The sequence below is a fragment of the Gekko japonicus genome, unplaced genomic scaffold (assembly GCF_001447785.1).
Source record: "Gekko japonicus isolate JY-2015 unplaced genomic scaffold, Gekko_japonicus_V1.1 scaffold112, whole genome shotgun sequence".
Classification (NCBI taxonomy): Eukaryota; Metazoa; Chordata; class Lepidosauria; order Squamata; family Gekkonidae; genus Gekko; species Gekko japonicus.
This window is the reverse complement of record NW_015166422.1, coordinates 1,744,403-1,754,758: the sequence shown is the minus strand read 5'-3', so window position 1 is coordinate 1,754,758 and position 10,356 is coordinate 1,744,403.

Here is a 10,356-nt window from a genome sequence, read left to right as displayed (position 1 = left end):
TTCATATATTTATTTTTGGATGTGTGTTTTTTACAATACTAATATTGTTATATTGACCACTGAGGAAGGCCCTAAGGGGCCAAAACACGCATGGTCTACTGGTCATAAGAGATACCCATCAATTGTATATGTAAAACTAACAGCTCTGTATGTTAAAAGTTTTTAGAGTCTGATATTTGGATCATTTCTTTTAACCTATTTTATCTTTTACTAATGTGTACGCCATAATAAATATTTGTATTTTTATAATAACTTATTTTGTTAGCTTGACCCTCATATATCACAGACACTTTTTGTACCGCCCTCATAAAAGTGACTGCAGCATGTTATGGCAAAACCAGACAAACATCCACAGGGGGATTTCAGGACAGGAGGCAGAGGGACTGGGAGGGCTGTTATGGGGAGGTCCTTCTCAGTTTCCTGCCAAGTGTTGTTTTTCCCACCTGTTTTTGTGTGTGTGTGTCACCCCCCCCTCCACAAAGGAGTTCGCTCCAGTGATTATCCACAGACAGGCTGCAGAGAGTGAATTCTGCTTAGCCGTGGAGACTATATTTAGATCCCTGCGAAAGAGGTTAGCGGATGGCCTGGAGCCAGAGGAGCATCTAAGGCTGTCGGTGCCACAGCAGCCGGGGATGGAAAATAAACCGAGAGCTTTGAGTAAATCCTTTGGACGGAGCTGGGGAGGGGGCATGGGGGGGGAGGCACCAGATTCCGATTGCTGCGGAGGCTGGAAGCTGGGCTTCCACTGCAGAGGCTGTTACCCCAGTCCCCCCCCCCCAATACGAGGTGAAGTCCTGCTTGGTTTGAAGGGTTGTCAACAGGTCTGGAGAAAAAAACGCCCATCTTATCCTTCAGCATGTCAAATGTTTCACTGTAGGTTGCCCTGTGATGGAAGGAGCTCTCTCTAGAGCAAGGGTTCCCCACCTTTCTGAGCCTGTGGGTGCTTTTGGATTCTGGCATAGGGTGGTCGGTGCCACCATGACAGGGCCACCACGGGTGTTTGAGCCAACTGCACACGCAGAGGAACCCCAAGTGCAGGGGACAAGAGGAGTGATTCCCCCCCCCCCGAAATACCCTGGGAAAATAGGAGTATGAGAGAGAATAAAACCAGTACTGTGGTGGCAGCTACTGCTGAAACGTTATTTTAATCTGAAGCACCAGAAGAAGAAGAGATTGGATTTATACCCTGAGTCCGAGAGCAGTTTACAATCTCCTTTCCCTTCCCCTCCCCACAACAGACACCTTGTGAGGTAGGTGGGGCTGAGAGAGGTCTTTCAAGAACTGATCGTGAGAGAACAGCTCTGAGAGAACTTGTGACTGACCCAAGGTCCTACCAGCAGCTGCATGTGGTGAAGTGGGGAATCAAACCCGGTTCTCCGTGATTAGAGTCCTGCTGCTCCTAACCACTACACTAAACTGGCTCTGCACAATCAGTCAGATCTCCAGTGGCCAATCAGAAACCCTGCTTGGCAGGAAACCACCTAACCCCATCCACTTTCAGAAAAACCAGGAAAGGTGCTGTTTGGTGCTGTGACGCCCATGGGCACCATGTTGGGGACCCCTGCTCTGAAGCAGTGTTTCCCAACCTTTGGATCAGGACCCACAAGTGGTTTGTGAAGCCTCTCTAAATGGGTCATGGGCCAGCCCTCCCCAATAGCAGATCCTGCCCTTTCCATGGCTCTCTTTTGTATCTTGGAAACCAAGACCTGTCATATGTTAGATGGTATTTGTTTGTCACTGCATGGACATGTTGATCGAGTAAAATGTGTCTCAATGGTCATGAGAGCAGGTGAAAATTTGGGATTTAGAGGGAGTAATGGAAAGAGCGTTAAAAGGCTGGAATGTAAACTCTGTATGCAAAGGCTGACCATGTTGGAATGCCACTTGGTTGGTGTTCATAGTGGGGGCAGCTGTGCCCTTTGTGCCATGTTCATTGGTTTCTCAACAAACATCTGGTTGGCCACTGTAGAAAATGGAATACTGAACTAGATGGGTGCCAAAGCCATATTTTGGCTAGGGTGCCGAAAAACCTTGGGCTATCCCTGGATGGTTCTGCATACCAAGTAAATTTGGACCTGTGGGTCACCGTACTGAAAGGCTGGGAACTGCTGCTCTAGAGGATAACCAAAAAGTAGCAAACAACACACCAAAACCCACCTGGGAGAAGTCCAGCATGCAGTGCAGGGAAGTGTTTGGAGTACCTTTTGGATTTGGAGCATGGTAATTTTCTAAACCATTAAATTTACAATCACACTGCATTAAGGTTCCCTTTCAACAGCTGGCTCAAAGCACCACAACAATCCAATTAGCCATCTTCCTCAATCAGTTTTTCCATATCCTGTTGTACTGATGGCTTTTAAATGAGCCTGAAAGCTGGTTGGAAATCATCAACACTCAAAAGAAGCCAAACACTAAAGGAACATGTGCATTGAAAGGCTTTGATGAAATCAGCCATTTCCTGGTCACACCCTCCTACTTTCAACAGTTTTTATTACCAGAGCGGTACATTGGACCTACCTGAAGGTTCTTTCTCTTCAGTGGGGGAGAAGTCATCCAGCAACTTGTTAGGTCACACCTCTGCTCGCTCGATAGGCTATGCACATTTCTTTTGTTGCATGGCTCCTATTGGAGTGGCCCTGGCCGACCTCTCCAGTCATGTCCAAGCCCCTCTGTGGATCGCTCTTGCTATGTGTTCATCGCCATCCACGTAATGTCTCTTTTCTTCGTTATTTCGCCACCCTTGCCTTCTTGCGGTGTTGGGTATTACAAGTTGAAAACACTTCAGTATTTACAGGGTTAATGATGTTTGTTAAGTCACATGTTTGTTTGTAACCAATCTGTTTAGACAATAGGATGCTCCGGAACTTTGGAGCTAATTTGCTACTCTGATTGGAAACCAAAGTGTCAAGTATTTAGCATATTGGCTTCTCCTCCTGTTCTTTGTTCTGACTGAGGAGACGCCATTTCGGCTCTTCCCATTTTACCTTTAGCTGCAAGGATGTAGGCATAATAGCTCTTTGTTATTTTATATCCTGTGTACCTTTTCCCATGTTAGGTTTATAGTAAATGTTTATATTTTAATACACACCATGGACTGAGTCTCTTAATACTCTACTGACTTACTTAAAAAGAATCCCAACATGCAGCCTATTTTGAGTGGGATGTGGATGACTTCTCCCCCATTGAAGAGAAAGAACCTTCAGGTAGGTCCAATGTACCATTCTCCTTCAGTGGGGGGAAGTCATCCAGTAACTGGTTAGCTGTACCCAAGCTATTCTTCTGGGCGGGTGTTTAGTCGTGCTCTTGGTGCACTCCGTGCATGAACGCTGTTACTGTTGTGGTAGTGTTGTTATGTTTTTACCACTTGCTGCAAAACTCTTCTGCCAAACGCCGCCTCAGCAGACGCGGCTTGGTCCATCCTGTAGTGTCGCACAAACATGGAGAATAACGCCCAGTTAGCTGCTCTGCATATCTCTTCCACCGTGGCTCGTGTTGAGAATGCCACGGTTGTTGCATCCGCTCTTGTGGAGTGTGCTGTTAGCTTGCCTGGAGGCGTGAGGCCCTGTGCCTCGTAGGCCTTGGCAATGCGTTGTCGGATCCAGTAAGCCACTGTCGTTTTAGATGCCTTTCTTCCCTGATTTGGGTTCCCGTAGGTTACAAACAGGGCGTCGGCCCGGTGGAAGCCGGCCGTTCTGTTGAGATATATACGTAGAGCCCGACGTACGTCCAGCTTGTGCCACGCCTTTTCCTTGGGGTGTGATGGCTTCGGACAGAAAGAAGGCAATGTAATCGGTTAATTTAGATGGAACGTGGAATTTACTTTCAGGATGAAAGATGGGTCCATCCTCAACGTTACGGAATCTCGCTGGAAGATGCATAGCTCCTTTCTTGCCGAAAGCGCTGCCAGCTCGGAAATTCTTCTAGCCGTCGTCACAGCAATGAGGAAGGTGACCTTCCATGATAGGAGCCGGAGTTCTGTTGATTTCATAGGCTCGAATGGAGGTTCTGTTAGCACGTTCAAAACCTTGTGTAGGCTCCATGTAGGGAATCTGTGCTGTTTTTACATCACTGCTGGAAGATATCCTCCTTCGAGTCTTGCCACCCAAGCATGCTTGTAGGGCCGCCACTTGGTGCTTCAGGGTGTTCAGTTGAAGTCCCTGCTTCCAGCCCTTGGATAGAAACAGGATGACTTCCTTATCCGTGGCCCGCATAGGTTGAATGCCCATGGTCGAGGCACACATTACGAACGTCCTCCATGTATGGCAATATATGCAACGTGTAGATACATGCCTGTAGCATGACTTCAATCACCTCCCGAGGGAACCCCATGCCGATTAGTTGGGAACGTTCAATTTCCATGCAGTCAGTTGTAGCCATGTCGAGTCCGGGTGTAGAACGGGTCCTTGGTGTAGTAGGTCCGGTCTCTGGGGCAGTGTTCAGGGTTTCCCTGTTGCCAGTTGTACCAGCTCCGAGAACCATGGCCTTCTCGGCCAGTGAGGTGCCACGAATACCACTGTGGCCCTCTCTCTCGTGATTCTGCTGAGCATTGCCCCTATGAGGGCCGTAGGCGGGAAGGCATACAGGAGACCGTTTGGCCACGTGTGAGATCCCCTCCGCTCCCGAGTCGTGGTATCGGGATAGGAACCGTTCGACTTGGTTGTTCCGGGAGTTCGCGAGGAGATCCATCACGGGCATTCCATATCGTTGTGCTATCTGGGCAAAAACCTCTTTGTTCAGAGCCCATTCACCCAGGTTCAGGCCCTCCATGCTTAGCCAGTCCACCTGTTGGCTGGATAGACCCCTCAGGTGTTCTGCCCAGAGACTTAAGGAGTATTTTTCTGCCCATTGCAGCATGATCCTTGCTTCCTTGAATAGGGATTTCGACCTGGTGCCCCCTTGTCGGTTGATGTGTGCCTTTGTGGACATATTGTCTGTGCGTACTAGGAGATGCTGGTTTTGCACATGTTGGTGGAAGGCCCTCAGTGCTAGGGTGACTGCGCGGAGTTCCAGCCAATTGATGCTGTGAGAGGCTTGTTGCTGGAACCATCTGCCTTGCGCGATCAGGTGACCGCCCCAGCCCCTCTTGCTCGCATCTGTTGTTATAATTAGTTGCTGTGGCCTTAGGAAGGTGATGGTCCTGCTCGGGTTTTCGTCCGATATTCTTATCGGAACGTGTTTTTTCCTGGCGATGTCCTGCTGGAATAGCAAAAGTGCCCACTGTAGAGATCTGGTGTGGAATCACGCCCACGGGATCAGGTCGATCGTGGAGATCATGAGGCCCTGCAGTGTAGCCAGCTGCATTAGGTCGACCTGCCTCTCGGCCCAGACACTCGTCACTAAGTCCCGAATCTTGATCTGTTTCTCCACTGGTAGTGACACTGTGGCCCGTCTCGTGTTCAGTCTCGCGCCCAGGTGTACAATGTCTTGAGTCGGTGTGAAGTGGCTCTTCTCCTCGTTGATGATGAAGCCGTGCGCACAGAAGAATTCCCTTGCCCTTTGCGTATCGCGGGCTGCTGTCTGGTAGTCTCCCGCCCGGAGAAGGGCATCGTCCAGATAAGGGTGAATGTGTATTCCTTCCACGCACAAGGCCGCCACCAGAGCCACCATGACCTTGGTGAAGACTCTGGGCGCCGAAGAGAGGCCAAAAGGCAGGGTCGTGTACTGGAAATGCTGGTCCCCAAGGCAGAAGCGCAGGAACTGTCTGGAAGAAGGATGCATTGGGATATGCAGGTATGCCTCCTTGCGGTCCATGGACATCATGAAGTCCCCTTGCTGTAGTATCTGTAGGATGTGACGTAAGGATTCCATCTGGAACTTTTTCCTCGCCACCCAACTGTTGAGTCCGCGGAGATTTAGGATGGCCCTCCATTCTCCTGACTTCTTTGGTACTACAAATAGTACAGAGTATATCCCCTTGAAGTGTTCTGCGTCGGGGACTCTTTCTATGGCACTGATATTCTGGAGGTGTTGGATCACTTCCTGTAGTTGTCGTAAGCGCTCCTTGTTTCTCGGGGCTGACGATGGTTTGAAACTGTGAGGGGGAATGCCAGTGAGTTCTATTCTGTAGCCTTGAGATTTGATCTTCCACACCCACCGGTCTGTGGTGGTCTGGCTCCAGGTTTGGGCAAAAGCCTGGAGCCAGCCCCCTATCTGGCAGTCACGCTGTTTGCTGTTTGGAGGGGGCGGCCTTGTCAGTTCTGTAGGCTGCTGTGTTTCTGGTGTTTGACCTAGCGCTGTATTTGAAGGATTTGAACGGCCTGTGATCCCGGCCATCCCGGCCCCTTCCTTAGTTGAAGTGGCCCCAAAAGGAATGGGGTGGTCTGCCCTTGTGGTCTCGTTCCCACCGGTAACCAGATGAGGGCATTGCCTTCTTCTTCTCCCTGGTCTCCACCAGGACCTTGTCCAAATTGGACTCTCTGAAGAGGAGCCTGCCGGAAAACTTCTCCATAGCCAGATTACTCTTAGATAACGTGTCTACTTTCCAGTGCCTCAGCCAGATGTTATGGCGCACAATAATGTTCGCTGCCTGCGCTCTAGCACAGAACTGGATATTGTCCTGAGATGCGTCTGCTGCGAACTCTGCTGCGCGCTTCATTTTCAGGAGCGATCTCCGCAGTTCCAGGGGGGATACCTCAGGATTTTGTAGTAGGTTGTCGGCCCAAATGGCCATGGCCCTGGTAAAGTTGGACAGTGCCGCAGCTGAGCGTATTGCTAGGGAGATGGCTTCATGCACCTTCTTCAGGGCCACTTGATTCTTCTTGTCCATTGCATCCTTTTCCCCGTCCTTCAAAAGGACAGCCCCCGAGTGCATAGCCACCACTGGGGCGTCCACTAAACGTACCCTCAGGTCTTCCATCGTGGCCTCGGGTAACATATAAAGGCGTCTTGCTATTGACTGTAGAGATGCGCCTCCCCCTGGGTTAGCCCACTTCTCTCTTATCACATCTTCAAAATAATCAGGAAAAGGTGAGAAAGTCTGAACCTTAACCGGTTTCTTGAAGCCTCTCGGATCTAGCTTTGCTGACGCGGAGGACCTTGGCTTTTCCGTCACCTCCATTTGGTAGTTGAGTGTGGAAATGACTTTTGTCAGTAGTCACTGAAAGTGGTCTATTTGAAACAGGTGGGACAATGTGGGCTTGACTTTCGCCTCGTCCCCTGCCCACTCCCCTTCCTCCTTTTCAGTGTGGGGCGTAGAAGTAATAGAGGAGGCCGTCTCCACCAGATCAACGCAAAGGCTGTGCAGGCATTGCCTCCCAAGACCCTCACCAGCTGCTGTCCAGTCAAATCCTTTGGGTAGGATGACCTGCTGCTGTTCCCCTTCTGCCTCTAAGGCCCCGGATGCCTCGTTTAGAGATGGTTGCCTGTGATCCCTGTTTCTCTTTTTTGCGAGAGAGGCTCTGGAGCCAGAAGAGGATTGGGAGCTCGAAGAATGCTGTCTTCGTCTCCTCATGGGGACCCTGGAACAGCTTCTGCCTCGGGCTTCCTCACATCCAGGTGCTTGGGAGGTCTGCACTGCCCCCCCCTGGTGACCCCCAAAGGCCCATGGGGTGGTGTGACATGGTCCCCCTACATAAGGCCACATCCAGGGATGGGCAGATTGGAGGGCTGGAGGAAGGAAGCAGCTCTGGTCCGTGCTGGCGAATCCCGTGAACCCCTGCGGTTGCTGGGGGAACGTCGAGGCTACTAGAAAGGGGTGGGCCTGAAGAGGTTGCATGGGGACCGGCTGCGTGTTTCCCGCTGGCGCCCACGGTCCCGGCGGTCCCAGGTTTCCCCAAGGGGCATAGGGCCCAGCCTGCATATGCCCTGAGCCGCTGGGCTGTGCGGGCTGTGTTGGCCTGGAGTCGTTGGGCTGCGTTGGGGGCTGCGCTGGAATGTCTGGTGGTGGCTGGAGTGGGACTTGGCCGGCAACGGCTCCGCTCGGGGCTCTGAGCTAGTGTGGGATCATCCCTGGAGCCGGCGCTTGGGGAGTACTCGGAGCAATCCCACTCCCGTTCTGTGAAAGGTAGTTTTTAAACTATTTTTAATTATTTCCCTGACTAAGGTAGTCCTTCTGGCTTGGAGCAGGAGCTCCAGACGTCCTACCGAGCGCAGGGGCTATGCAGGAACTGGAGAGGTCGGCCAGGGCCACTTCAATAGGAGCCATGCAACAAAAGAAATTTGCATAGCCTATCGAGCGAGCAGAGACGTGACCTAACCAGTTGCTGGATGACTTCCCCCCACTGAAGGAGAATGCTTGTTCACCCAACCAAAGAACCCAAGGGTGTTTTCAAGATTATGTGCTTTATGCAAGAGATAATTCAGTTGTGGGATTCACTGCTAATGGATGATGACAACTAGTGTAAATGGCCTTATGAGGGGATTCCACGGGTTCATGGAGGATAGGTCTAAGTGTCCTCTTTCTACTCCCTGAAACCCGTCTACTCCTTTCCTGCTTCCTTCCCACCCACCAGCCAACCTACCTTTATCTCCCCCATCTTCAGCTTTGCCTCCTCTCCTCCTGGCATCCTAAACACAGGATAACAGTGGTTGAATTGTGCACTATCAACTACTGGGCTCGGCCCAGTTGTGCAGTGGGGAACCTACAAGGACTTGTGAGGGACACCTCACATTCTCCTGTATTTCTCTCCCCACACTATTTTCACTTTCTCTCATCCTAGCAATCCCTATATCCTCAGCTTTCCCTGCTTCCTTCTGTCCTTCCCACCACCAATGAACTTACCTTTTATCTTCCCCCCATCATAAGCTATATTTATTATTTATTATCTTCATACCCCACTTTTCTACACAATGGTGCCCCAAGGCACCTTATATCATTGTCCTCTCCTCCACTGTATACTCACAACAACCATGTGGGGTAGGTTAGGCTGAGAATGTGTAACTGGCCCAAGGTCACCCAGAGAGCACCCACAGCAGAGTGCAAATTTGAACCTGGGTCTCCCAGATCCTAGTCTGAAACTCTAACCACTACAACACACTGGCTTTTGTGGAGTGGCTACTGTTGAATAGTAGCAAGCAGTAGGGCCTGGATTAGTCATGCAGTTTGCGGGGAATCAAGTAACCTGTGTTTGCTGCCAAGCTTGGCCCCAATGACTCCTCCTTCAATGGTCAAAATAGCCCTGGAATGAGCCCTGTATCTCCTCTTGCCTTTTACTGACAGAAACCAAGCCTTCAAGACTTGCAGTACTGTTGTCGTTGCCTAGCAACAGCCACTGAAGACATTCATTTCTGAAAGCTACAAGTGTGGCTTCTATTATCATGGAAGGTTTTAACCACACCAATGTCTTTTTAATTTCAGATTCTTCTGCAAACCTTAGTTGTTTCTTGGGTTTTATTTATTTAATTTATTTTTCATATTTATAGCCCATCCTCCCTGCAAGCAGGCTCAGGGCGAGTAACAGCCTATAAAATACAATAAATACAGTTAAAATTAAAACACAGTAGTAAACATTAAAACGGTGGTCACAGCTTAAAAACAGAAGTTGGCTGGCTGCGAGAGGTTCCCTGGCTCATTAGTGATAGATAATAATAGGCCAACTGTTATTGGATGGGAGACAAAAACCTGTCTGCGTTGTCTGTCTGTGGCCCCAGTCTCTGGATTTAAGAATCCACAGATTTGGTTATGTTGACAATTAGTTTGTTTATTTATTTATTTATTTATTTATGTTACTCACAGTCCACCTTTCTCACTGAGACTGAGGACAGATTACACTGTGTAAGTCAACAGGATGGGACAGCCAGTAACCAGTGTAATAGGATTACGATGCAGAAATTAAAACCAAGTAAAAATCTTGAACAAGGCTGAAATAAAGCATAAGCATTATCATGGCATATCTGTCCCTTATATATAAAGCCATAGTGGGGCCCAACATTCCAATGCACACCAACAGTGTTTGGAGGCTTGAACTGTCAGTCAGAAGACGCTGGCTGGGTTGGCTGGCTGCTTTGTGTAGTCCCGCCCACGTCAGCCCCGGCCAGCATGTTCGGCTCAGTCTGCTCTGGGCCTCTGACAGGAGAGGACCATCTGCAGACAGAGCACAGGGACGGGGCTTCTACGGCTGGGCCGCTTCAGCCCACTCTTCTCTGATTGGCCCAGCGTTTCAAGGTCATTTGCATATGGAAGCTGATTGGACTTCACTCCATTCCACACCTCAAACCCCCCCCCCCCCACAAGACAGTTGGAACTGTCAGTTGCATATGGGACCTTGGTGTATTCTGAGGTAAAGTATGTCCTCACTCACAACACATCACTTCCCCTTCAAAAGAAACAAACCCAATAACACAATCATGCCACACCACAAAAAAGACATCACACCACAAGCAGAATACCACAAGGCAAAAAATGATAGCAAAAGGTGC